This window comes from Schistocerca cancellata, chromosome 3 (genome assembly GCF_023864275.1).
Source record: "Schistocerca cancellata isolate TAMUIC-IGC-003103 chromosome 3, iqSchCanc2.1, whole genome shotgun sequence".
NCBI classification, from domain to species: domain Eukaryota; kingdom Metazoa; phylum Arthropoda; class Insecta; order Orthoptera; family Acrididae; genus Schistocerca; species Schistocerca cancellata.
The window spans coordinates 433,862,297-433,887,327 of record NC_064628.1 but is presented as its reverse complement, the minus strand read 5'-3'; the positions used below and the strand labels follow the sequence as shown (position 1 = coordinate 433,887,327).

General features: G+C 43.5%; 1 protein-coding gene across 1 annotated transcript in view; it reads left to right on the top strand.

Annotated features, from left to right (window-relative positions):
- Positions 1-17,869: 17,869 nt before the first annotated feature.
- LOC126176738 (5-hydroxytryptamine receptor-like) overlaps positions 17,870-25,031 on the top strand; it is a 720,373-nt gene continuing 713,211 nt past the window's right edge. Inside the window, exon 1 of the mRNA XM_049923907.1 lies at positions 17,870-18,001. The gene's annotated coding sequence lies outside the window, so the exon portion shown is untranslated. The remainder of the gene's footprint in view (positions 18,002-25,031) is intronic.

The window sequence follows — 25,031 nt, the reverse complement described above, 5'->3', positions numbered from 1 at the left end:
GTTGGTGTTAGCCGGCCGGAGTGCCCGAGCAGTTCTAGGCGCTACAGTCTGAAACCGCGCGACCGATACGGTCGTAGGTTCGAATCCTGCCTCGGGCATGGATGTGTGTGATGTCTTTAGGTTAGTCAGATTTAAGTAGTTCTAAGTTCTAGGGGAGTGATGACCTCAGCAGTCAAGTCCCATAGTGCTCAGAGCCATTTGAACCATTTGTTGGTGTTAAGTCCTACTACCCAATAAAAAGTCAAAGCTGTAATTATTTGTTGATATTCGATTCAAATTCTTTTTCAGATTGATGTGTTAATGATGTTGACAAAGCTAAGAAAACCTGGCAACGCAATACACCACAGAACCACAGGTGCATTGTTATCTATGTAATGTTATGCCGAATCTTATCTCTGTTTTTGTTCCTAGTATCAAAATGAAGCCATTAATGGTAAAATAGTGCTGGTCTGTTTTACCAATTTCTACAAATCTTCAGTTTTTCAAAGCAATGGAAATTTTACTAATAAATATCACTATTTTTTAAGAAAAAAAGCAAAAATTATAGCATGGTTGCTGTGGAAAATTGATATATACGTTTACGAACATGGGCTACGTCGTCCACTACACAGGGAAGACTCACCTGCGGCCCTCACTGAGCCTGTCAGCGCAGCCAACGAGTGAGGCGTGGTGTCGCTAAGCGACCACACATCTCCGAGCGCTTGGCTTCGACGCTCGCCCACCAGACACCGACGCGCGGCCTGGGCCTTCCCCCGCGCCAAGTCACCACCGATGCAGCGCGGCAGGGGCTCTCACAGACCAAACTGCAGCACACAGTGCTGCAGCACCGTCACGGACTCATCTCTTATGACGAACATACGGCTTGACATGGTATCCGCTTGCATGATACCCACTTCTAACATAACCCATCCTTGCATGACCTATCGCAGAGAGCAAGACATCTGCTACTGCTCCTACTACCCGACGTAATTATCGCAGAGGTTTCTTTCGCTTGGCGCTTGCCTTGACACTTTTTTCCCACTCTGCCCTTCAAACCGCTACCCTTCGTTCGACTTTCGACCCAATCTATCTCCAGATGAGCGCGTATTATTGGTTAACCTTAACCAGACGCAAGCATCGCAGTACCCACATCATGCGATACCTCACTTTAGTAAAAACTAACCCTTATGCAAAGATGGCGATAGACCTTCTGAGTTCGCCATCATGCCGGTGTGGATGTGGAGGGGCTCCATCTCTTATTAAATCAGGAATAAGGAGCGGCTTGACTGCGTTTTAGAGCCTCGTCTTTGCCATGTGTACTGTTTTTCGATCCTCATTCCCTTTTCTTTTCAGGAATAAAACACAGACAGTATGTTCGGAACTAAATAATTTATGTTGCAGAAGTACAGACGAGTACAAGTACACGACAGGTGTGTACACAGGGCGTTTCAGAAAGACGTTCTAAAAATTTGGTGACAGGTTCCGTTCACCAAAACAAGAGAACAATGTCCAGTAAACAAGGGTTCTGAATTGCATACCTTAATAGTTACGAGCATCTGTTCATATTCGCTACACTGAAACACATCTCTTCTACTGAACAAGTTTTCATAGTTTTTAAGGTATATATTTTAGAACCCATGTTTCCTTCACATTTTTTTCTTGTTTTTATCTAAGGAACTTGTCCCCAAATTTTTGAAACACAATTCTGAAATATCTTGTGTATTAGCACACTGAAGGCGTTAATTGGAAGAGTTAATATTGTCGTGTAAGTTTAAATTTTAAGAGTCGTACAGGGATTTGGTAGAAGATATGTGGGTTGACGTCCACAGAGTCCCTGATTCGTGTGACGTGCACTTCATTTCCTTTCCGTTTCAAAGTTGCACTCTTTCTGCTTTCATCCGTGATTCATTTCCGTGGTAAAGTTGGTGAAAGCCGTGGTACAGCACAGACCTGTGTCTCAAAAAGTACTGATGGTTCCAGCAGTGTCTTATGGTACGAGTGTTTTGCCTTTCCATGATGCAATGTCTGAGTCAAAACAGTCCTGACTTCTTTCCTGTACGGCTCCCTATTTCTCCAGCCGTTGTATAAATAATAGCGAAAATCCCCCAGACATGATTATCGGAAACAATATAGCAGAAGAACGGAGTTGTCATTATAGGTGTAAACAAGTTTCAAGGAAAAATGCGATGAGAAAATCTTAGGTGCGTGATAGTAGCTGGAATAAGATGGTGCAGGTAGGACGTGAAAGGGAACCTTTGGGTAGTTGTGAAATAGAGGTCGGAATAAGGCTGCATACATTAAAGCGGTTACAGTTCCTGTGGTTAGTCAAATACGTCAGTCATATGACAGAGTTTCTAGAGCATAATGCGGTGAATGGTTCTTTCTGGTAAGAGAGGTGAGCTGTAAGATTTGAGAGATTGTTCTCTGAGATATATGATCGGTACTACGACAGAAATTATTGTTGTTGTTGTGGTCTTCAGTCCTGAGACTGCTCCATGCTACTCTATCCTGTGGAAGCTTCTTCATCTCTGAGTAACTACTGCAACCTACATCCTTCTGAATCTGCTTAGTGTATTCATCTCTTGGTCTCCCTCTACGATTTTTACCCTCCACGCTACCCTCCAATACTAAATTGGCGATCTCTTGATGACTCGGAACATGTCCTACCAACCGATCCCTTCTTCTTGTCAAGTTGTGCCTCAGACTCCTCTTCTCCCCAATTCTATTCAATACCTCCTCGTTAGTTTTGTGATCTACCCATCTAATCTTCAGCATTCTTCTGTAGCACCACAATTCGAAAGCTTCTATTCTCTTCTTGTCCAAACTATTTATCGTCCATGTTTTACTTCCATACATGGCTATACTCCATACAAATACTTTCAGCAACGACTTCCTGAAACTTAAATCTATACTCGATGTTAACAAATTTCTCTTCTTCAGAAATGCTTTTCTTGCCATTGCCAGTCTACATTTTATATCCTCTCTACTTCGACCATCATCAGTTAATTTGTTCCCCAAATAGCAAAACTCCTTTACTACCTTAAGTGTCTCATTTCCTAATCTAATTCCCTCAGCGTCACCCGAGTTAATTCGACTACATTCCATTATCCTCGTAAATTATTGTAAATGGTGTCGCTCTGGCCGAATTCTTGCCCTTATGTGAGGACATGCTGAAGAGTGATGCCTCCAATTTTTTTACGTGAAAACTCTTATAACTTTTCAAATAAACCAAATTTTATTAACATTCTATATGTTCATTTTTCATGTCTACATATTTATTTCCCAACATAGTCGCCCTTGTGTCTAACACATTTCTCCCAACGTGAGACCATTTTCTTGATACGAACACTGCAGAATATTTTACTTTACTGTCGGAGGCAAAACCCTCCCTCTGGTTGCTCCGCTTCATCATCTCGAAGGTGTTCTTTAAGTCTGGAAACAGATGAAAATCGGATGGGACCAAGTTGGGACCGTATGCAGAATGATCGATGAGAGCGACACCAAGGTGTTGGTTTGTTGCAGGTGTGGTAGCTCTCGTATGTGTTCTGACACTGTCATGCTCAAGGAAAAGGTGCTCCATGTGTGAACGGACTTACCCTCTGCCGCTGTAGGGGTCCATATTATAGCGTGTAACAAGGTGATATCTAACGTAATTATGTCGGTGTGTGAGAAACAGTGTAATGTTTCTAACCGCAGAAAACGTGCCTCCAACTGAAACAGAGGAGATTGGACAGATGTCAATAATTTCTACCTTAACAACATTGTGCCAGGTGATGGTGGCTGGGTTGACTATTATGACCCCGAAAACAAGCGAGCGTCAACGGTGTTCCGCTACCCACGATCACCGACCCCATAAAGCTCAAGATCATGTCCTCAGAAGACAAGTTTATGTCCACAGTTTTGTGGGAGGTTCAAGGTGTGGTGCATTTAGAATTCATGCATAAAGTCACCACCATAAACTCCGCAAGTTACTGCGAAACCCTCAGATAACTGAAACCACGACTTCGAAGAGGTCGTCCATACATGGAGCACCCTGTCCTTCAGCATGACAACACCAGACCAAACACTACCGCTGCAACATCCGCAACAGTCCGACTCCTAGTCTTCAATGTCGTCGATCACCCTCCATTCAGTCGCCACTTGACCCCATCCGGTTTTTACCGGTTTCTATAACTTAAAGAACGCCTTCGAAGACTTCACTTTCACGGTGATGAAGCGGTTCAAGCAGGGGTGAACAAAATTTAAGCATTGTACATTAACTTTATCAAAAAACTGGTCTCTCGTTGGAAGAAACGTGTTCCTCGCCATGGTGACGACATTAAAAAATAAATATGTAGACATGAAAAACCAAGATGGGTTTAAAAAGTTGTAAGGGTTTTCACATAAAGGATTTGGAGGATTTCGGACCCAGCTAGTGACTATAAGTGTGTAAATTAGAGAGAGACTAATCGTTCCGTAATGCATCTGAGTTTCTGTTTTATACAGCTTTCGTCGGAATAGAGATCGTATCCTGCGGTGCGGACGGGATGCCGTAACGCAAAGGAATATGGGGACAGAGTGATCCAATTATTACCGCTCCAAAAGCACTCAGCTGGCGACACAGTCCACGTACAAAACCACCTCGCACAAAATGTCAACGCGCAAAATGCGACTCGTCCGAGCATCATTCCACGAATCGATGAAGAAACGCGCCGCCGCCAGGAAAAAGATAATAATCGGTGCCAGAATGTTACAAATAGACACGCCTGGTGGCCTGCCAGGAAAGAATTCACCAACACAGTGCAGAGGACTTATGCATCGACCATACAGCCCCTACAGCCAGCCACCAGCCACCGTGGGGCTGCCCATTGAATCCAGTGTAGCTTTCAGCTCGTAACCGCCGGCTCTGCCAAGTGCATAACATTCTCGGTGTTCTTGCCGCCTCAGATATGACCGAAACGCCAAGTTTTCAACGATCATCAGCATCGTCTTCGCCAGGAACTGTGGTGGCTAAGCGTACTGGTCGGAAGCAGTGGGATAATGCCAGTTAGTCTTCAGACTGTGTTACTGATATGCAGAAAAAATATCGAGAATATGTACCGTATTTGGTGTTGTCGTTTGGATGGTCTGTAAATATGTACTAGTCTCTAAAGTGTCCTGTAAGCGTCATCTTCACTCATTTATGAATCGAAATGAATCGTATTTGGTGGTTCTTGGCCTAATGAACTAATGAGGTTGTGGATCGAAAAAGTAGTTTTCTAGAATCTGATAGTTTGTCTCTGAATGATTTGATGGATGGATGATTTCCCTCATGCTGCTTCATGTTAATCGAGATTTCGTTTAAACTTATTCTTGTTAACCTCCTTTACTGTTCTTACGGTAGCACTGTACTAATGGTATAACAGTGTGGAATATTAGACGTTCACAGTACATCTCCACCATCGAGAAGTCAACCAAATCTATAGGGTGCTCCCCGTTGGCGTGGAATCATGAAATTTGACAAGAAGCAAAGTTTCATACTTCAAGTAAAGTAAAAAATTCGAAAATTGTCAACAAGAAATTCTATCACATTAAAAAAAATGTTTTTGCCATTTCTTATCCGACTGTCTGTCTGACCGTTCTTATGTTAAGACACATTTTTCTCAGGAATGGGTTGACGTATCACGGTGAAATGTATGTCACATACTAAGGTCTATGGTCACTTGGACGTGCAATAAATTTTAGCTTCTAAGTCAATGCAGTCAATAGATACGATCATTTACATTTTATATTTTGGTAATTGGAAACTCACTCATTAAAATCTATAGGATACTTCTCGTCGGACTGGAATCATTAAATTTGGCAACAAGAAAGGTTTTACAGCACAAGTAAAGGAAGGAAATCAGAACCTTGTTCATTTGTAATTATATCACACAAAAATTATTCTTTTGTCATTTGTTAGGCGATTTTTACTTAAAATTAAAACTTTCTCGACAGGCTGGGAATTTTCGGGACCAATATCTTGTAAGCACCAACGTCGATAACAGACAAACATCGTCTATATACTCGATTCCAGGGAAGAATGAACTGTCTATATACATAATTAAATTTGTACGGGACCCTGAGGGCGCGAGTCCTAATGGCCGATTTTTCAATTGTGTTGGGTTACTTCTTCAACTAACAACATAAAATACGCGTGAACTTAATAATATAAAATAGAGTTAAAAAATTAAATAAGGTAATGAATATCAAATGATGACTAGTTACAGCTTATGATACAGCCACCTTCATATCGATTATAAAAACACATGTATTTTACGAGCAGACACTGTACATAATTTTACAATTTATCTGAAGATGGCTGTACAATCAGTTGAAATTAGTCATCGTTTAATGTAATTGCCTTGCGATCTTACCTGTTGAAGGGTTTTAATATATTTTTAACTTAAAGTAAGAGTTTTAGATCGCTTTTATACGGCAGGAATTAACATTAACAACTCAGCTTGACTACTTTCGATATAACACGATACAAGATACTTCTCGGAAAATTTAGGTACCTAAGTGATTGCAAACACGCTGACGAAAATTAATGCACACAGCGCAGTGTGCAAAGACTCCTCGCATCAGAAGTAAATTTTCGTGACATGTAACTATGAGATAATAGGTCTAACGGCCTTTCTTCATGAAAGTCTTCGCGCTGATCATGTTTGATTACATTCCGCTGTTTGAAGGTGAATCCATAGTTGTGAGACTGTGCGTTGTGACGTTGACTGCACGACGCTGTCTGTAACTGACCAGTCTGGCGTGCTATTGAATAGATTATCAATAGTATCCCGTTCCGCAGATTCCTGGCAAATTCCGGTAAATCACGTTGCTATTACGCCACTCGCACCACATCGATGTAGATACCGTCACTAAACATCGATTGCTGGGGCTCCAATATCCCACTTCTGAGTTATGTAGTTTTCTGACTTTTTTAACAAGGCCAAACTACATTTTTCCTCGTTCTTCGAGGGTACCTCGGCTCATTTCTGGTGTAAGATATAATATGACACCAAAAGCAATTAAACTCATTTTTGCCACCTCGTGTTCCTCTGTAACTAAAACTGTTGAAACACACGTCAGCCAGTGACGTGTCCAGTCAAAGTTTGTACATGTGTGCTTATTAACTTGGGGATAATGTTATAGGTGGGAGATACCCACTTTTCACGTGGGGAAGGTGATAGGTGAAAGTAATGGAAACTAACCGACATTGATGTCGAATCCATAGTTTTGAGCGCCGTTCAGTTGGTTGATGGGAGTCCCTATGGAAATTCAGTTCACGATTGACTACAGAAGTAGGCGGATTCTAGAAGAAAGTAAAACATAATTGTTTGGATAAAAATGAATTTTTAATGTATTTTTGAATCGGATAAAAAAGTGTAAAATAATTCCATAGTCTATATAGATTCCTAATCCCATACAAAAAGTCCTGAAAATATTTCATTTTGAATTTTTATTGGTTGTGAAAAGACTGAAAACAAAAGTCTTGGTGCACACACCGAGCGAGGTGGCGCAGTGGTTAGACACTGGACTCGCATTCGGGAGGACGACGGTTCAATCCCGCGTCCGGCCATCTTGATTTAGGTTTTCCGTGATTTCCCTAAATCGCTCCAGGCAAATGCCGGGATGGTTCCTTTCAAAGGGCACGGCTGACTTCCTTCCCCGTCCTTCCCAAATCCGATGAGACCGATGACCTCGCTGTCTGGTCTCCTTCCCCGAAACAACCAACCAACCAATCTTGGTGCACATTCAATACATATCTGATGCGTGAGCAATTTACCTCCGATTACACTACTTATTAACTGATGTTAACTAATGTATAAATAGTTCACCTGCTTCCTATTAATTTTTTTTAGTCTTCTGACTGGTTTGATGCGGCTCACCGCGAATTCCTCCCTTGTGCGTATCTCTTCACCTCGCACTGCATATATTGAATTATTTGCTGGATGCATTCCAGTGTCTGTCTTCCCCTAGAGTTTCTGCCTCGACCCCCATCTGATACCATGGAGGCTATTCCCTGATGTTTTAACACATATCCTATCATTCTGTACCTTCTTGTCACTGTTTCCCAAATGTTCCTTTCCTCACTAATCCTACAAAGAACCTCCTCATTTTTTATCTTATCAGTCCATCTAATTTTCAGCGTTGCTGCATTCTGGCAAGCTAGCCCGCAGCTGTTGTAAGTGTTCCTTAATATTCTGGATACTGCTACCGGAACGGAGTTGGCATCCCAACTAGTGCATGAATAATCTATGGGGGACAGATCCGGGGATCTTACTAGCTGCGAGAGTAGCTCAATATCACGCACACAGTTCATAATGTTCCATTAATGAACCTACATTATCCTGTTGGAAAATGTCACCACGATGATATACCTCGACAGGCAACACATGGCCACGCAGGATGTCCGTGATGTACGGATGAGTAACTTAGTCACAGCCTGCAGTATCCTGAAGTCATGCTCGATGGTTTCCCAGACCCAAACCCCAGGAGTAAGATGGTACATTGGAAGAGTTGGATCTCTCCCGGAACGACGAATCACAGCTGAACACAATACGAGACCATTTATCAGAAGTCCGTGGTTCTCGCTCACGGAACCATTCCAGAGGCGGACGGTTGTGTTTCGATGTTAGCGACAGATTATGCTTTGGATGTCAGTTTCCTAGTCTGGTTGCTGCTACTCTCCGACAAATGGATGACGCCGAATCTTTCAGTGAGTCCATATATGTCCATATATGGCACTCGGATAGCAAGCGCAGATGTGAAGGGGTCAGTCGCAGCTCCGACGACGAACATGCCTTCTCTCGCATTCCCTTGCAGTCCAACATCGGGCCACTGACATGTTCAAGGGCCCCTAAATATCCGTATATTGCACGATTCGATAAAGTGTTCAAATGGAGACCTGCAGTGAAGCATCTTTATACCGTGTAAAGTGGTGATGACGCTGTCTCATACGAGAAACAAGGCATTTCTGTGTTTCTGTCCGTAAACATATGGTCCTTTCGATGCCTCTTACACGCTGTACCAAGTCTAGCAACAACACCAAACGTAAATAACTGTAATGGCCACAAAGTTGCAATGAGAGCCATAAACATAACCAGCCATCGTGTGTACGTGTACCAAGCTACAGTGACATCCGACTTTTGTAAACTCTCGTCGCCAGTTTTGTAAAGGCCTCGTCGCTAGAGCTCTGGAGGCCGAGTTACCACTGTTGTTACTGTAGGCCGAATTTGACAGTTCGTGAAACGGCTTCTGGTGCACTTCACCCCTAAGACAATTTCTCCCTGCCCCTATTACGCAGCTATGCCTCAGCGTCCGATAACAATATAGGAGAACGAAGGTTCTACTACGCTCCAAAAATTAGTAACAAAGTCACACAAATGATTTAAAAAGGTTTACTTATCTTGTTGACTTCTTGAATAACGAAGTCAGCAACACTGCGTGTAATGTAACACAAATAAGGCCCTCTATGGCTATGTGCAAATAATCGTAGGTAAACTTCACAGTACATAGCAAATTAAATTTACAACAACTGTCTGTTCACTTCTAAGAGTTGACTAAACGGCGTTCCCTGTCCCTGTCTAAGTGAGCCTAGGACACTAATCTACGCTCCTGGAAATGGAAAAAAGAACACATTGACACCGGTGTGTCAGACCCACCATACTTGCTCAGGACACTGCGAGAGGGCTGTACAAGCAATGATCACACGCACGGCACAGCGGACACACCAGGAGCCGCGGTGTTGGCCGTCGAATGGCGCTAGCTGCGCAGCATTTGTGCACCGCCGCCGTCAGTGTCAGCCAGTTTGACGTGGCATACGGAGCTCCATCGCAGTCTTTAACACTGGTAGCATGCCACGACAGCGTGGACGTGAACCGTATGTGCAGTTGACGGACTTTGAGCGAGGGCGTATAGTGGGCATGCGGGAGGCCGGGTGGACGTACCGCCGAATTGCTCAACACGTGGGGCGTGAGGTCTCCACAGTACATCGATGTTGTCGCCAGTGGTCGGCGGAAGGTGCACGTGCCCGTCGACCTGGGACCGGACCGCAGCGACGCACGGATGCACGCCAAGACCGTAGGATCCTACGCAGTGCCGTAGGGGACCGCACCGCCACATCCCAGCAAATTAGGGACACTGTTGCTCCTGGGGTATCGGCGAGGACCATTAGCAACCGTCTCCATGAAGCTGGGCTACGGTCCCGCACACCGTTAGGCCGTCTTCCGCTCACGCCCCAACATCGTGCAGCCCGCCTCCAGTGGTGTCGCGACAGGCGTGAATGGAGGGACGAATGGAGACGTGTCGTCTTCAGCGATGAGAGTCGCTTCTGCCTTGGTGCCAATGATGGTCGTATGCGTGTTTGGCGCCGTGCAGGTGAGCGCCACAATCAGGACTGCATACGACCGAGGCACACATGGCCAACACCCGGCATCATGGTGTGGGGAGCGATCTCCTACACTGGCCGTACACCACTGGTGATCGTCGAGGGGACACTGAATAGTGCACGGTACATCCAAACCGTCATCGAACCCATCGTTCTACCATTCCTAGACCGGCAAGGGAACTTGCTGTTCCAACAGGACAATGCACGTCCGCATGTATCCCGTGCCACCCAACGTGCTCTAGAAGGTGTAAGTCAACTACCCTGGCCAGCAAGATCTCCGGATCTGTCCCCCATTGAGCATGTTTGGGACTGGATGAAGCGTCGTCTCACGCGGTCTGCACGTCCAGCACGAACGCTGGTCCAACTGAGGGGCCAGGTGGAAATGGCATGGCAAGCCGTTCCACAGGACTACATCCAGCATCTCTACGATCGTCTCCATGGGAGAATAGCAGCCTGCATTGCTGCGAAAGATGGATATACACTGTACTAGTGCCGACATTGTGCATGCTCTGTTGCCTGTGTCTATGTGCCTGTGGTTGTGTCAGTGTGATCATGTGATGTATCTGACCCCAGGAATGTGTCAATAAAGTTTCCCCTTCCTAGGACAATGAATTCACGGTGTTCTTATTTCAATTTCCAGGAGTGTATAACCAAGCGGGGGAGAGGTGCTCTTCTCTCGTCCGAGTAGACTTCTGTCCCTTGTCGTTTGGTCATTGGCGGATTGTACTGGGCTGTGCATTTGGCCGCGACAAAGTCAATATCTTCATCCTCAGCGTCGCCCCTGGCGCTGGTGGAACTCGCGCAAGTGGCGAGTCTCTATGGCACTGACACCAGCTCGCACCTTTGCGCCTGTGGGCTTTTGCTATGGCTGTGTCTTGTACGGACGACGCAGCACCGGCCGCGTCTTCCGTTTGAGTCACACTTTTTTTATCGGGCCGTGAATAAATCAGTAATATAATATGATACACTTTCTGAATAAAAGTAATCTGCCGCATTGGCGGTCGTAACATGAATTATACTATCCCCCTGCTTTGTCCTTTTCACTACTGAACAATTTCTCCTATGTGTCCCAACTGGATTGTAGCCCTGTATGACTAACATAAGGTTTGGCTCTAACATAAATATCTTCTTAAAAAATAGAATCGTGAAACCACCAAAAACTGCTGTAAAGTATATTTGTTTGCGAACAACCACTTTCAGTCAAGCGACCTCCTTCATTTCGGCGATATCAATATATGAGATTAAAGAAAGGTTCCTTGGCGTTAAGTATATAATATTATAATTGCAGCACCTTTCAGTCATAAGCCGCCCAAATGTTTCGATACTAGATTAATAAAAATAAATGTTGGTTACAATGCATTAGGTGTTCTATGTAATCTAGTTTCGCTTGAGAACGATACACGGAACGTTCATACAGCCGTATGACAACTTTCGAAAAGTCCATCTTTGCTATGTTGTTCAACTCACGTGTCACAGTGGCTCGAATGTCTGCTACGCCGTAAAAGCGTTTATTCTTCATGTTACTTCATTTATTCGTATTGTGGTAGGTTCATGCGATGACTGTTTCCTGAAAAGAATTGTCCCTGTTTTGCATCTCAGTCAGGTCGCCGCAGGTGGACACAAGTCATTGTTTTCTTTGGGAGTCATACTGTCCATCATAGCCTTTGTACACACTTTTCTCTTCTTCAAAATAATCTGAAATATGCCTTCAACATTTGATTTAGAGATGCAGCTCCTTTGCAATTTGTGACACCCAACTACGGCCCCACGGCGACAAATTAACACTTCCTGCTACCAACTGACTGCTCAAATGCACATCTTTTACATTGCTATTAGCTCGACCTGCTACCGTATTTACACACTGACGTCGCTTGTACTTCAGGAATAAAGTCAGTCTCGGAACTTTTATGAGGCGGGGTGGGCGTGGTAGACGCTGCATCTGTAGATACTTATATACTTACGCCAAGGTAACTTTCTTTAACCCGATGCAATGTTACCTCTGACTTGAATATGACTGCTTGTCTTAAACAGATTTTCTGTAAATAAATACACACAACAGCATCTTTTTCTGGCTTCACACTGCCGTTCTTCAAATATATTAGAGCTGCACAATACTGTCAGCAGGAAATGTTCTAAATAGCTTCGTCTGATGGGTTATACTATACCTTAAAATGCCTACACAGCCGAAATGGTGTAGCAAATAAACAAACACAAAACAAAAGTATATTCTAATCCAAATTATTACATGTAGTGTCTAGACAACTACTATCGTAGTGGAAGCTCCAAAGGTAGCGTGAAAGTAACTCTACCGGTAATCACTAAAAAGTTCTGCCTCGATCCTGACAGATAGTAAACTGCTGCCCGCAGAGCCATGCGACTCAAAGCGCCTCTTCGAGGGCGGAAAAGTGCGCCGACCACGGATCTAATATGCTCTGTGGATTAACGACCATGAACCATGGACCTTGCCGTTGGTGGGGAGGCTTGCGTGCCTCAACGATACAGATAGCCGTACCGTAGGTGCAACCACAACGGAGGGGTATCTGCTGAGAGGCCAGACAAACGTATGGCTCCTGAACAGGGGCAGCAGCCTTTTCAGTAGTTGCGGGGGCAACAGACTGGACGATTGACTGATCTGGCCTTGCAACACTAACCAAAACGGTCTTGCTGTTGTGGTACTGCGAACGGCTGAAAGCAAGGGGAAACTACAGCCGTAATTTTTCCCGAGGGCATGCAGCTTTACTGTGTGGTTAAATGATAATGGCGTCTTCTTGGGTAAGATATTCCGGAGGTAAAATAGTCCCCCATTCGGATCTCCGGGCGGGGACTACTCAAGAGGACGTCGTTATCAGGAGAAAGACAACTGGCTTTCTACGGATAGGAGCGTGGAATGTCAGATCCCTTAATCGGGCAGGTAGGTTAGAAAATTTAAAAAGGGAAATGGATAGGTTAAAGTTAGATTTAGTGGGAATTAGTGAAGTTGGGTGGCAGGAGGAACAAGACTTCTGGTCAGGTGAATACAGGGTTATAAATACAAAATCAAATAGGGATAATGCAGGAGTGGGTTTAATAATGAATAAAAAATAGGAGTGCGGGTAAGCTACTACAAACAGCATAGTGAACGTATTATAGTGACCAAGATAGACACGAAGCCCATGCCTACTACAGTAGTACAAGTTTATATGGCAACTAGCTCTGCAGATGACGAAGAAATTGAAGAAATGTATGATGAGATAAAAGAAATTATTCAGGTAGTGAAGGGAGACGAAAATTTAAAAGTCATGGGTGACTGGAATTCGACAGTAGGAAAAGGGGGAGAAGGAAACATAGTAGGTAAATATGGATTGGGGCTACGAAATGAAACTGGAAGCCGTCTGGTAGAATTTTGCACAGAGCATAACTTAATCATAGCTAACACTTGGTTCAAGAGTCATAAACGAAGGTAGTATACATGGAAGAATCCTGGAGATACTAAAAGGTATCAGATAGATTATATAATGGTAAGACAGAGATTTAGGAACCAGGTTTTAAATTGTAGGACATTTCCAGGGGCAGACGTGGACTCTGACCACAATCTATTGGTTATGAACTTTAGATTAAAACTGAAGAAATTGCAAAAAGGTAGGAATTTAAGGAGATGGGACTTGGATAAACTGACTAAACCAGAGGTTGTACAGAGTTTCAGGGACAGCATAAAGGAACAATTGACAGGAATGGGGGAAAGAAATACAGTAGAAGACGAATGGGTAGCTCTGAGGGATGAAGTAGTGAAGGCAGCAGAGGATCAAGTAGGTAAAAAGACGAGGGCTAGTAGAAATCCTTGGGTAACACAAGAAATATTGAATTTAATTGATGAAAGGAGAAAATATAAAAATGCAGTAAATGAAGCAGGCAAAAAGTAATACAAACGTCTCAAAAATGAGATCGACAGGAAGTGCAAAATGGCTAAGCAGGCATGGCTAGAGGACAAATGTAAGGATGTAGAGGCTTATCTCACTAGGGGTAAGATAGATACAGCCTACAGGCAAATTAAAGAGACCTTTGGAGAAAGAGCCACTTGTATCAATATCAAGAGCTCAGATGGAAACCCAGTTCTAATCAAACAGGGGAAAGCAGAAAGGTGGAAGGAGTATATAGAGGTTCTATACAAGAGTGATGTACTTGAGGACAATAATATGGAAATGGAAGAGGATGTAGATGAAGATGAAATGGGAGATATGATATTGAGTGAAGAGTTTGACAGAGCTCTGAAATACCTGAGTCGAAACAAGGCCCCGGGAGTAGACAACATTCCATTAAAACTACTTACGGCCTTGGGAGAGCCAGTCCTGACAAAACTCTACTATCTGGTGAGAAACATGTACGAGACAGGCGAAATACCCTCAGACTTCAAAAAGAATATAATAATTCCAATCCCAAAGAAAGCAGCTGTTGACAGATGTGCAAAATTACCGAACTATCAGTTTAATAAGTCACAGCTGCTAAATGCTAACGCGGATTATTTACAGACTGGTAGAAGCCGACCTCGGGGAAGATCATTTTGGATTCCGTAGGAATGTTGGATCACGTGAGGCAATACTGACCTTACGACTTATCTTAGAAGAAAGATTAAGGAAAGGCAAACCTACGTTTCTAGCATTTGTAGACTTAGAGAAAGCTTTTGACAATGTTGACTGGAATACTCTCTTTCAAATTCTAAAGGTGGCGGGGGTAAAATACAGGGAGCGAAAGGCTATTTACAATTTTAACAGAAACCCGATGGTAGTTATAAGAGTCGAGGGGCATGAAAGGGAAGCAGTGGTTGGGAAGGGCGTGAGACAGGGTTATAGCCTCTCCCCGATGTTATTCAATCTGTATATAGAGAAAGCAGTAAACGAAACAAAAAGAAAAATTCGGAGTAGGTATTAAAATCCATGGCGAAGAAATAAAAACTTTGAGGTTCGCCGATGACATTGTAATTCTGCCACATACAGCAAAGGACTTGGAAGAGCAGTTGAACGGAATGGACAGTGTCTTGAAAGTAGGACATAAGATGAACATCAACAAAAGCAAAACGAGGATAATGGAATGTAGTCGAATTAAGTCGGGTGATGCTGAGGGAATTACTCGTAGATTAGGAAATGAGACACTTAAAAATAGTAAAGGAGGTTTGGTATTTGGGGAGCAAAATAACTGATGATGGTCGAAGTAGAGAGGACATAAAATGTAGACTGGCAATGGAAAGGAAAGCGTTTCTCAAGAAGAGGAATTTGTTAACATCGAGTATAGATTTAAGTATCAGGAAGTCGTTTCTCAAAGTATTTGTATGGAGTGTAGCCATGTATGGAAGTGAAACATGGACAATAAATAGTTTGGGCAAGAAGAGAATAGAAGCTTTCGAAATGTGGTGCTACAGAAGTATATTGAAGATTAGTTGGGTAGATCACATAACTAATGAGGAGGGATTGAATAGGATTGGGGAGAAGAGAAGTTTGTGGCACAACTTGACAAGAGGAAGGGATCGGTTGGCAGGACACGTCCTGAGGCATCAAGGGATCACAAATTTAGCATTGGAGGGCAACGTGGAGGGTAAAATTCGTAGAGGGAGACCAAGAGATGAATACACTAAGCAGATTCAGAAGGATGTAGGTTGCAGTAGGTACTGGGAGATGAAGGAGCTTGCACAGGATAGATAAGCATGGAGAGCTGCATCAAACCAGTCTCAGGACTGAAGACCACAACAACAACAACATCGTTGTGCTGGATAGCCTGGACGTGGATTTTAGGCAGTTTTACACGTTCCAGAAGGCGAATACTGGGCTGGTACTTACGTCCCGCCTCAGTTACACGATTCACAAATCATTAGACAACTTTCGTACACTTTCGCATGCATAACACTGCACACAGACAGTTGTGGTACACGTATTCCGTTCTGAGGGTAATGAGGTGACGAAAGGAATGACATCCGGCCAGCTCTTGAAATAATTATGCCAAGTCTGTTCCGAAGTATACCGTTTCTGTGTCAATGCGGGACATAGACACACACATACACACACACACACACACACACACACACACACACACACCAAAAAAAATACTAGTAGTAAATCAACGGATTCGTCACATTCTCCTAGATACAGTGTACTTTTCTTTTAGCATGCATTATTCTGACGACAACGAAATGCGGGATATTGCCTAATCTTGTAACAGTATACATCTACTTTCAATGTATTTTAACGTCGTGCGGGACCTCGACTGTAACGCCGAGTAATCCTGTGTCCACCCGAGTTATGCGATAGCGCCAGTAAGTGGAGTTCTCGTCGGTCACCTCTTCGCGGGGGATGCACCGGCTCAAACGAAACCTGCAGCGGTTGCGCATTAACGAAACCGCGGGCGAGATGGCCGCTGCAACCTCTGACATTTGGGGCCGAGCGCAGCATCAGCGGACGCGCGCCCGGGCGCCGAGAGCGCATGCGGCGTCAAGACGCGCCGCCCCTCCCCTCCGTTAAATCCCTCCCTAAAGCTACCCCCCACTCCCCGCGGCGCCGACGCCACCCCTCCCCCGCCACTGACGCCACGATACTCCAGTCGACCGGCAGCGCGCGCGCCGTGCGCCTACGCAGGAGAGACACCTGTCGCTGCCACTCGTCTTCCTGGTCAGCAGACGCCGACCACTCGGTGTGCAGCGGCGTCTGCGAACTGCCGGTATCACCTTTCCAGTGTGTCGTGGTGCACGACGGCACAGTCGTCGTTCATTTGCCGTGCCTCAGCGAGCAGTGCCTGGACCGTCATATCAACTATTGCCACTTGTCATTGCCGCACTGAGTAACCATTGTTTCTAGAAGTGGCATCACGACACTCGGGTAGCAACGACCATTTCATCTCCATCAATCTCTATTAAATATCGAACAGCTATTTACGGACTGCTGGTAGTGTCATGGGCGTATAATATTCTCTCGCACTATGGAAATAAGACTTCGTCTGAAGATTTTTAGAGCTGATGTGATTATACAGTGACGTTAATTTCTTATTACCGGAAGCCCAATAAAGGCACTCACTACGATTTCAGCGCCTGGATAGCATAATTAAAAGCCTTGATATCAGTCGCTGCTGTAGCCTACCAGACCTTCGGTGTTTTTACGTACGGCGCTTGGGTAAGGAGTGCTATGTGACTGACATTCACGTATTTATGGGGACGTAGACTGCTACACGGTAGGTTTGCTGCACATCTAGGATGAATTATTGGCACCAGTCACTGATTGTCCGTGGATGGCCAAGAGTCGTGGTACTCAGGTCAGACTAGACCAGGACTGACAAAGTTGGCTGATACCGGCCGGAGGACTCGCCAGCAGTGATCGCTACCCTCGAGGGTGTGGAGAGTGCGTAATGGCGGACGACGGCGGCCCGCGGCTGCGGGTGGCTGCCGCGTGATGGACGCGACGGGCAACGGCTCCTCTTGGGCGGCCCTCGCCAACTGGACGCTCGACCGCCAGGAGTACTGCAACTGCAGCGCCGAGGCGGGGGCGCCGGCCAACGACTCGGGGGCGGAAGCGCGGGAGGCCGCAGCGGCGGCGGGCACGCCGGGCGGCGGACTTCTGCAGCTGGTCGCCACCGTCGCCACCGGCGTCGTGCTCGGACTCCTCATCCTCGCCACCATTGTAGGTGAGTTCGCCACCTCGACTAGCTGGTACGGTTCGAGGTCCGAGCGACGCAAGCGGCCGCTTCGGGCGCTGAGCTCAGACGAGCGGGCAACTGGTAAATTTGAATGCAGGTCCATCATAGCTAGTAGTGAAAGATGATGCGGGCGAATGTGCAGGGTAACAGAACCAAAAACATACCGGTAAACATGGGTCAAAATTATTGTGACTGTGTGGTAACGAGCTGCCTCTGACGACATTATTCAATATTGTCCTTGTTGGTTCAAATACATTTGAAATGTAAAATTTTAAATTAAATCGCCATCTAATTCGTTCAAGATATCACCGAAGACTGTGGTGTACCAGTTGTTGATGGGATTTCATTTATCCTCGGTGGTTAGGTCTTAGTTCAAATGGTTCAAATGGCTCTGAGCACTATGGGACTTAACATCTATGGTCATCAGTCCCCTAGAACTTAGAACTACTTAAACCTAACTAACCTAAGGACAGCACACAACACCCAGCCATCACGAGGCAGAGAAAATCCCTGACCCCGCCGGGAATCGAACCCGGGAACCCGGGCGTGGGAAGCGAGAACGCTACCGCACGACCACGAGATGCGGGCTTAGGCCTTAGTTCATCAGTAGTGCATATACTCTTGGATATATCTAGTTACAGTATTCGATGAGAGAGAACGCAACACAAATAGCCCTATAAATATTCATGCCCTGCTAATTTGTTAACTACGATAGTTAACCAGCCCCTGATTACGTACCTCAGGGTACAGAGAAATCACGACTAGCTCTTTGTTTTCTTTTTTCCCTCATTTTACTTAATCATTTTGAACCCTAAAGGGCAATTTCTGAAAATAGAGTAAAGAAGAGAAACTTCTTTGCCAAGATCGCTACTTACAACGTTTATTCTCGATACCCGGTTTCGGTAACCAGTTTTACCATCTTCAGATCTACACATTTACACAGTGTAACTGTACACAAAATAATTGTAATATACGGTAAAGAGGAAAAACCAGGAATGCAGTATACCTCGACGGACCTAGGTTATTGCATATTTCGTAAAATAGCCGTCTGAGTACTCTTTCCCAGTAACTGGCAGGTACGTAACAGACTGATGAAGCGACATGTCAAAATTAAAACTATATACACAGGTAGCCACCACATACATCCGTCTTACATGGCACTCACAACAGAGAACATCATTGCAGCCATGGCGCCGCTAGACTGGCAGGCGTGACCAGTGAAGGATAGATGAAACCGGTTATCGAGAATATATGTTATTATTAGCGATCTCGGCAAAGAAGTTTATTCTCTATAATCTAACGAGTAATACGAGTTCTAAAAATTGCAGCTTCTACGGAAACTTTACTTCTTTCAAGGAATAAATAGTCTTTAACATTGACGTCAAAATCTGTGCACACAAAAAAGAATGTTCCTTCTCAATGTAAAACTGCAATTGTGCAAGTACATTTGAGAGAGTGCCATCAGATCCCTCTCAGTAATAGAGAGAGACCTTTCTGATATCTGTTGCTTGTTTGCCACTAGCCTCGGTGTGTTGTTTACGTGGATATGTCTTTTATTTTCTTTATTATGTTAAAAATAAATGGACACATGAATCACTCACACATCCACAGTAGCACGACATCGAAACTATAAGAGTACAACATGCACTACAACACAAAGCGAGATCAGAGATTTGTTCCACCAGCCTAACACCAAGCAGAAAATTCATTCGTTACGTTAAATCAAAGCTACGATCCGAAATGTAATTCGGATCGACAGATTCCTTTACTGACAAGAACACGGATGAAGTTAACACGTCACAACAGAACCACGTAGTCCAAGCCACACAGAGAAATCAAGGAAAACATAAAATTTCGGAAAGTAGGTTATCTCAAGAAAAAAACTACACTCATAAGTAGAGTATTGTTAAACCATTGGAAGCTAAAGCTGATACAGGTAGCTGAAGGCTCTCGATAGGGTTACTGAACACGCGGCACGGAGTGAAAAAACGCGCAAACAGAAAACTGATACAAAATGCTAAACACAGATGAAAATTAACGAACGGAAGAATAAAACAATTCAAGAAATGCAAACACATATACATTGACACCGATAAACACGAATCCTAACTATAGTCCTGTATAGTCCCGTACCATGATCCGAAACTTCCAACTTCTTAGGGAACTTAGCCACTATTCATGAAATTGGACTATTACAAAAACCATGGTTCTATACACCGCATAAAATATTCTACATTATTACTAATACCTAAAGCTATGAAAGAAATTGGTTGAGCTGCTGTATTCAGCTCCTGAAAACCAGCTCCTAAGGGGAACCTCACTGAACAAATTTTCAGGATCGAGTGACCTGCATCCTGACCAAATTGTTGTCCACATGCGGGTAGCGGAAGTTGTAAGAGAACACCCTTACTGCACCCTGCCCCCTTACGCACAACAGCGCTCCGACCATAAGTGAAGGAAATCTCTTTGCCACTCTCTAAGCTTAGACCAGAGTTTGCTAAACTAAAACAATAGCAGCCATCCACTAACAGACACTGTGAAAACTCAATATTCCTTTTTTTCTTTGTAAGAGTAAACTGCCATTTAACTGTGCGTTATTGTACTATTATTTATCTACTGCAGTATCTAGTTTCGGCTTTTCGGCTTTTATGCCAGTATCAAGTACAATGCTAAGAGTTGTTTATGACAGTCAAAAGCAGGTAAACAAGACTAATACATACATACATATACGCATTCACTCACTGTGTCATTCTAAGTTTGCAGCACTGTGAAAAACGGATAGTGCTACCATATAAATACGCTGCAGTTAAGTGTGGGGTAGGTACAGGAAGCACAGATACGTAAATGAATAAATGTAAGTACAGCGGATTTATGCAGTTGTGGCTAACTGGAACATACTCATCTGCTCAGTCTTTCTTCCGCTATGTTTACTGAACGCACCGGAACTACAATGTGTTAAAGGACATGTACAAAGATGTTAAATTTTATTGAAGCGTTATGAAAGAGCTCATGTAGAAACCCTTCACATTAATTAAACTACTTCAATAAAGACAAAGTACCAATCCACAGGTCGAGAAAAACTGTAGATCAGTGAAGATATATTCTTATTATCATGCAAAGGTTGCGCCATAGATTGCCAGCCGGAGTGGCCGAGCGGTTCTGGGCCCTTCCGTCTGGAACTGCGCGACCGCTACGGTCGTAGTTTCTAATCTGCCTCTGGCCTGGATGTGTGTGATGTCCTTAGTTAGGTTTAAGTAGTTCTAAGTTCTGGGGGACTGATGACCTCATATGTTAAGTCCCATGGTGCTCAGAGCCATTTTTTGCGCCATAGACTGCGTGTCATTAATCAGTATGAAATACATTTGAGTTCGTTTCAAACAACTCTGGCCGGGATTGTGAGCGTGTTTCAGTGCGAGACAACATTTCGTACAAGACTGGCTTTCAGAAATGTATGAAACTTTTCCAGACTTCAGCAGCGTAAGACAAGTCGCTGCCAGCGTACAGTTGCCGTCACTCCACTGGTAGCTACAGTAGCAGCGCAGGTCGACCAATTACAACATTCTGAAACACTTTTAATATCTTTAACACACAGAAAATCCTGCACGGTGGTAGTTCGTTGATCTCTCTGCAGCCGTGGTTTTCAAGAAACATGGTGCTAGATCGCGTACTCAAATATTACAAACAGGTCACGATGATCTCTGTAGTTGATCCGTCACAAGACCTGCTCTAACGACTAATACCGTACCACTTAAGCAAGTTACATGTCACAATTTGCCGACCTACTAAAAGTGTTCCACGTCATTGCCCCACATTTGAAGGCATTACCGCCCTCGTATCAGCAGTTACGAATTCTTTTAAACCCTCGCACCATCTTGTAAATCTTGACAAACCTGCACAACTTACTGATGCAGTTCTTCAACTATGTCAACGGCACTGCTGTACACTTTTCTTCTCTTAACACTTAACTCTGGAATAAGATTCATAAATTTATTTCTGTTACAAAGGACTGTCTGTGTAGTAGGGGATTGTGTTGTACGCTTTTCAAACTTCCTATTATAGACAGTTATGTAGTAGAGGTTTAATATTTTTTGGGTTTCGTGCCTCAAACGAAACTCTTGTAGGATAATTTTGTTGCCCGTTAAGACGCCTTTTGGCAGAAACGGGTCCTATCAAATTGAAATTTTGGTCAAATATTAAGATCCGTGCTCCCCCGACGGCGTAAAAACTGTAAGCTTGTAAATCAATGTAGTCAAAAGGTGCTGCCTTTTACGTCACACATTCTGAAACTCGCGGACTCTCTAACGATAACCTACAGATGATATATCTATAAACACCTGCACTCTGCGAGTCTTAACAGCATGTGTCCGATTTTTAAATGACTGGATTCATTTTTTATGACAAGCAGCTTCCTTCTGAAACTACAAAAATTGGAACGGAAAATTAAAGTTCTTTCCAAATCCGGGAACTTGTTATAAGGTACAACAAGATGATGTAACTAAGGACAAATATTATACAGAAATTTAAAAGCGTTGCAATCTAGAAAATACTCCCAGTACTCGTATTTAGTCGCCTGTCTGATAAAGTATTACTCTACTACCAGTAAGCAGTAAGGGAGATCAAATTAAGAGGTATTATCAAAAACCAATTACAAGTCAAATATATTGTGAAATTGATGCTGTTGGAAACTAACACAAATTTACATTTTCAAGACGGATGATATTTTCAATACATTAACGAAAGTCAATTTCCAAATATATTACGTTCCATACCAAAAGATCTTCGTCTGTTTCAAGATACAAGATAGTGCACGACCTACGAATTATGACATTACCGTCCACACGTTATACAGCCAGTTTTAAAAATATACACAATTTAACTTGCGTAAATTTCTGTAAATGAAGATTTAACAATATATTTCAGTAAGCTTTCATATTTTATACGGCACTTAGAAAAATGATGCACAAAGCACAATCTCGTGTCTAGCAACAACAGACTGTAGAAAGCGATGGAACTGGTTATGGCTGTCTCTTGTGTGCATTCCTTCATGTGTTTCTAGACTGATATACCGGCAAAAAATCATATATTTCTAGGTACACAAGCCTCCAAGTACAACACTCTCACCCCACTTAAACGAAAAAGGACAACTCACTCCACGGTCACTAGATTTAGATTTTTTGTTCAAGGTCTTACTAAGAACCAGACGAAACGCAAATAATGTCTGAGGATGCCGGGGAGGGCGCCAATGATATGTACTTCGTGTGGAACGAAAATGTTCTAGAACCAGCAGTATATAGAGCACCAACTGTGTTAATTGTGCTTAAAAATCCAGATAATTAATTTCCTTCATCAGAATGTGTGTGTGTGTGTGTGTGTGTGTGTGTGTAGAGCACCAACTGTGTTAATTGTGCTTAAAAATCAAGATAATTAATTTCCTTCATCAGAATGTGCGTGTGTGTGTGTGTGTGTGTGTGTGTGTGTGTGTGTGTGTGTGTGTGGGAAGTTATTCATCGTTGAATGAAATTAATAATACATAGCTTTCAACAAAATGTTATTAAATACTATGAATAAATAGCATTAAAACACTCAGCGGTTAATTAAGGTCCTTTTTCAAGTGTTTGAATTTGAAAAAGAAAGAACTAGATCATAGAGTAATTCGCTTGATTTGTTACCCCAATTAGTTATTTCGAAACAATTGTTTCAAAAGTTGATACTCACCAAGGAAAATTGTGTAACATGGAATGTGCGCTGTATGCATGCTACTCACTGATGACAATGAGGTAAATTCAGTCTTTCCTCTTTGCCGCTAGGTTTCCTCTGGCATGGACAGCGCATAACTTGTGTATCAGAGCGGATACGGACGACGTACAAAACAAGTATGTCAGCTCTGTCGCCATGTGGTGAAGTACGTAACGTAAGACAACACTATTGTGTCTTAATAAAAGCTGATTAAAACGAATGAAATCCTGATTGCGACATAATATGGTGTTGTTCATCATAGACAGTTCTGCACTGCCGAATTTACACAAGGAAACCGAACCATAGTGTATCATGTATTCGATATAATGATTTGGTTGAAAGGGTGGGCAGCAATCTGCGGTTGTTTGATGGTGATTTTTTGTATACGGTAAGGTGACGAAGCTGATTAGCTGTAGGAGGATACAAGACGACTTAGACAAAATTTCTAGTCCGTGATATGAATAGTAGCTAGATCTAAATATAGGAAAGTAAGAAAATCCAACCAGTAATGTTCGGATATAGCATTAGTAGTGATCTGCATAACGTTTCAAATGGATATGAGGTGGAATAAGCTGGTGAGGACTATGGTAGAAAAGGCGAATGGTCGATTTCAGTTTGTTGTGAGTGTTTTAGGAAAGTGTGTTTCATCTGTTAAGAACACCGCACATAGGAACCTAGTGCGACCTATTCTTGAATACTGCTCGAGCGTTTGGGAGCCGTACCAGGTCGAATTGAAGGAAGACATCGAAGAAATTCGAAGCGGGCTGCTAGATCTGTTATGTAGGATTCGAATAAAACGCAAGTATTACGTGGATACTTTCCGAAGCTTAGGGAAGCATCTCCGTAACACTTGCATATTGTTCGAACCTACCGTGACAAGCCCAGCATCCCGCCTCTGAATCCCTAGAAGGAAGGACAATATCTTTTGAGGGACACTAATGAGAAAATTTAGAGAACCATCATTTGAAGCTGATTAAATAACGGGTCTCTTTCCGGCAACATACACTGCGCGTAAGGACTACGAAGATATAGTACGAAAACTTAGGGCTCATACGGAAGCATATAAAGTCAGACGTGTTTACCTTGTTCTATTTGCCACTGGAACAGGAATGTAAATGACTAGTAGTGGTACAGCGTACCCTCCGCCACGTGCCGTACGGTGGCTTGCGGAGTATCTGCATAAACGTGGATGCAGATGTAGATGTAGTGTAACTTACTCGGCAGGTAACTGATCAGAACAGAATCGAATTTAGATGCCGAAAACGTGGGTATTAGCGTTGAT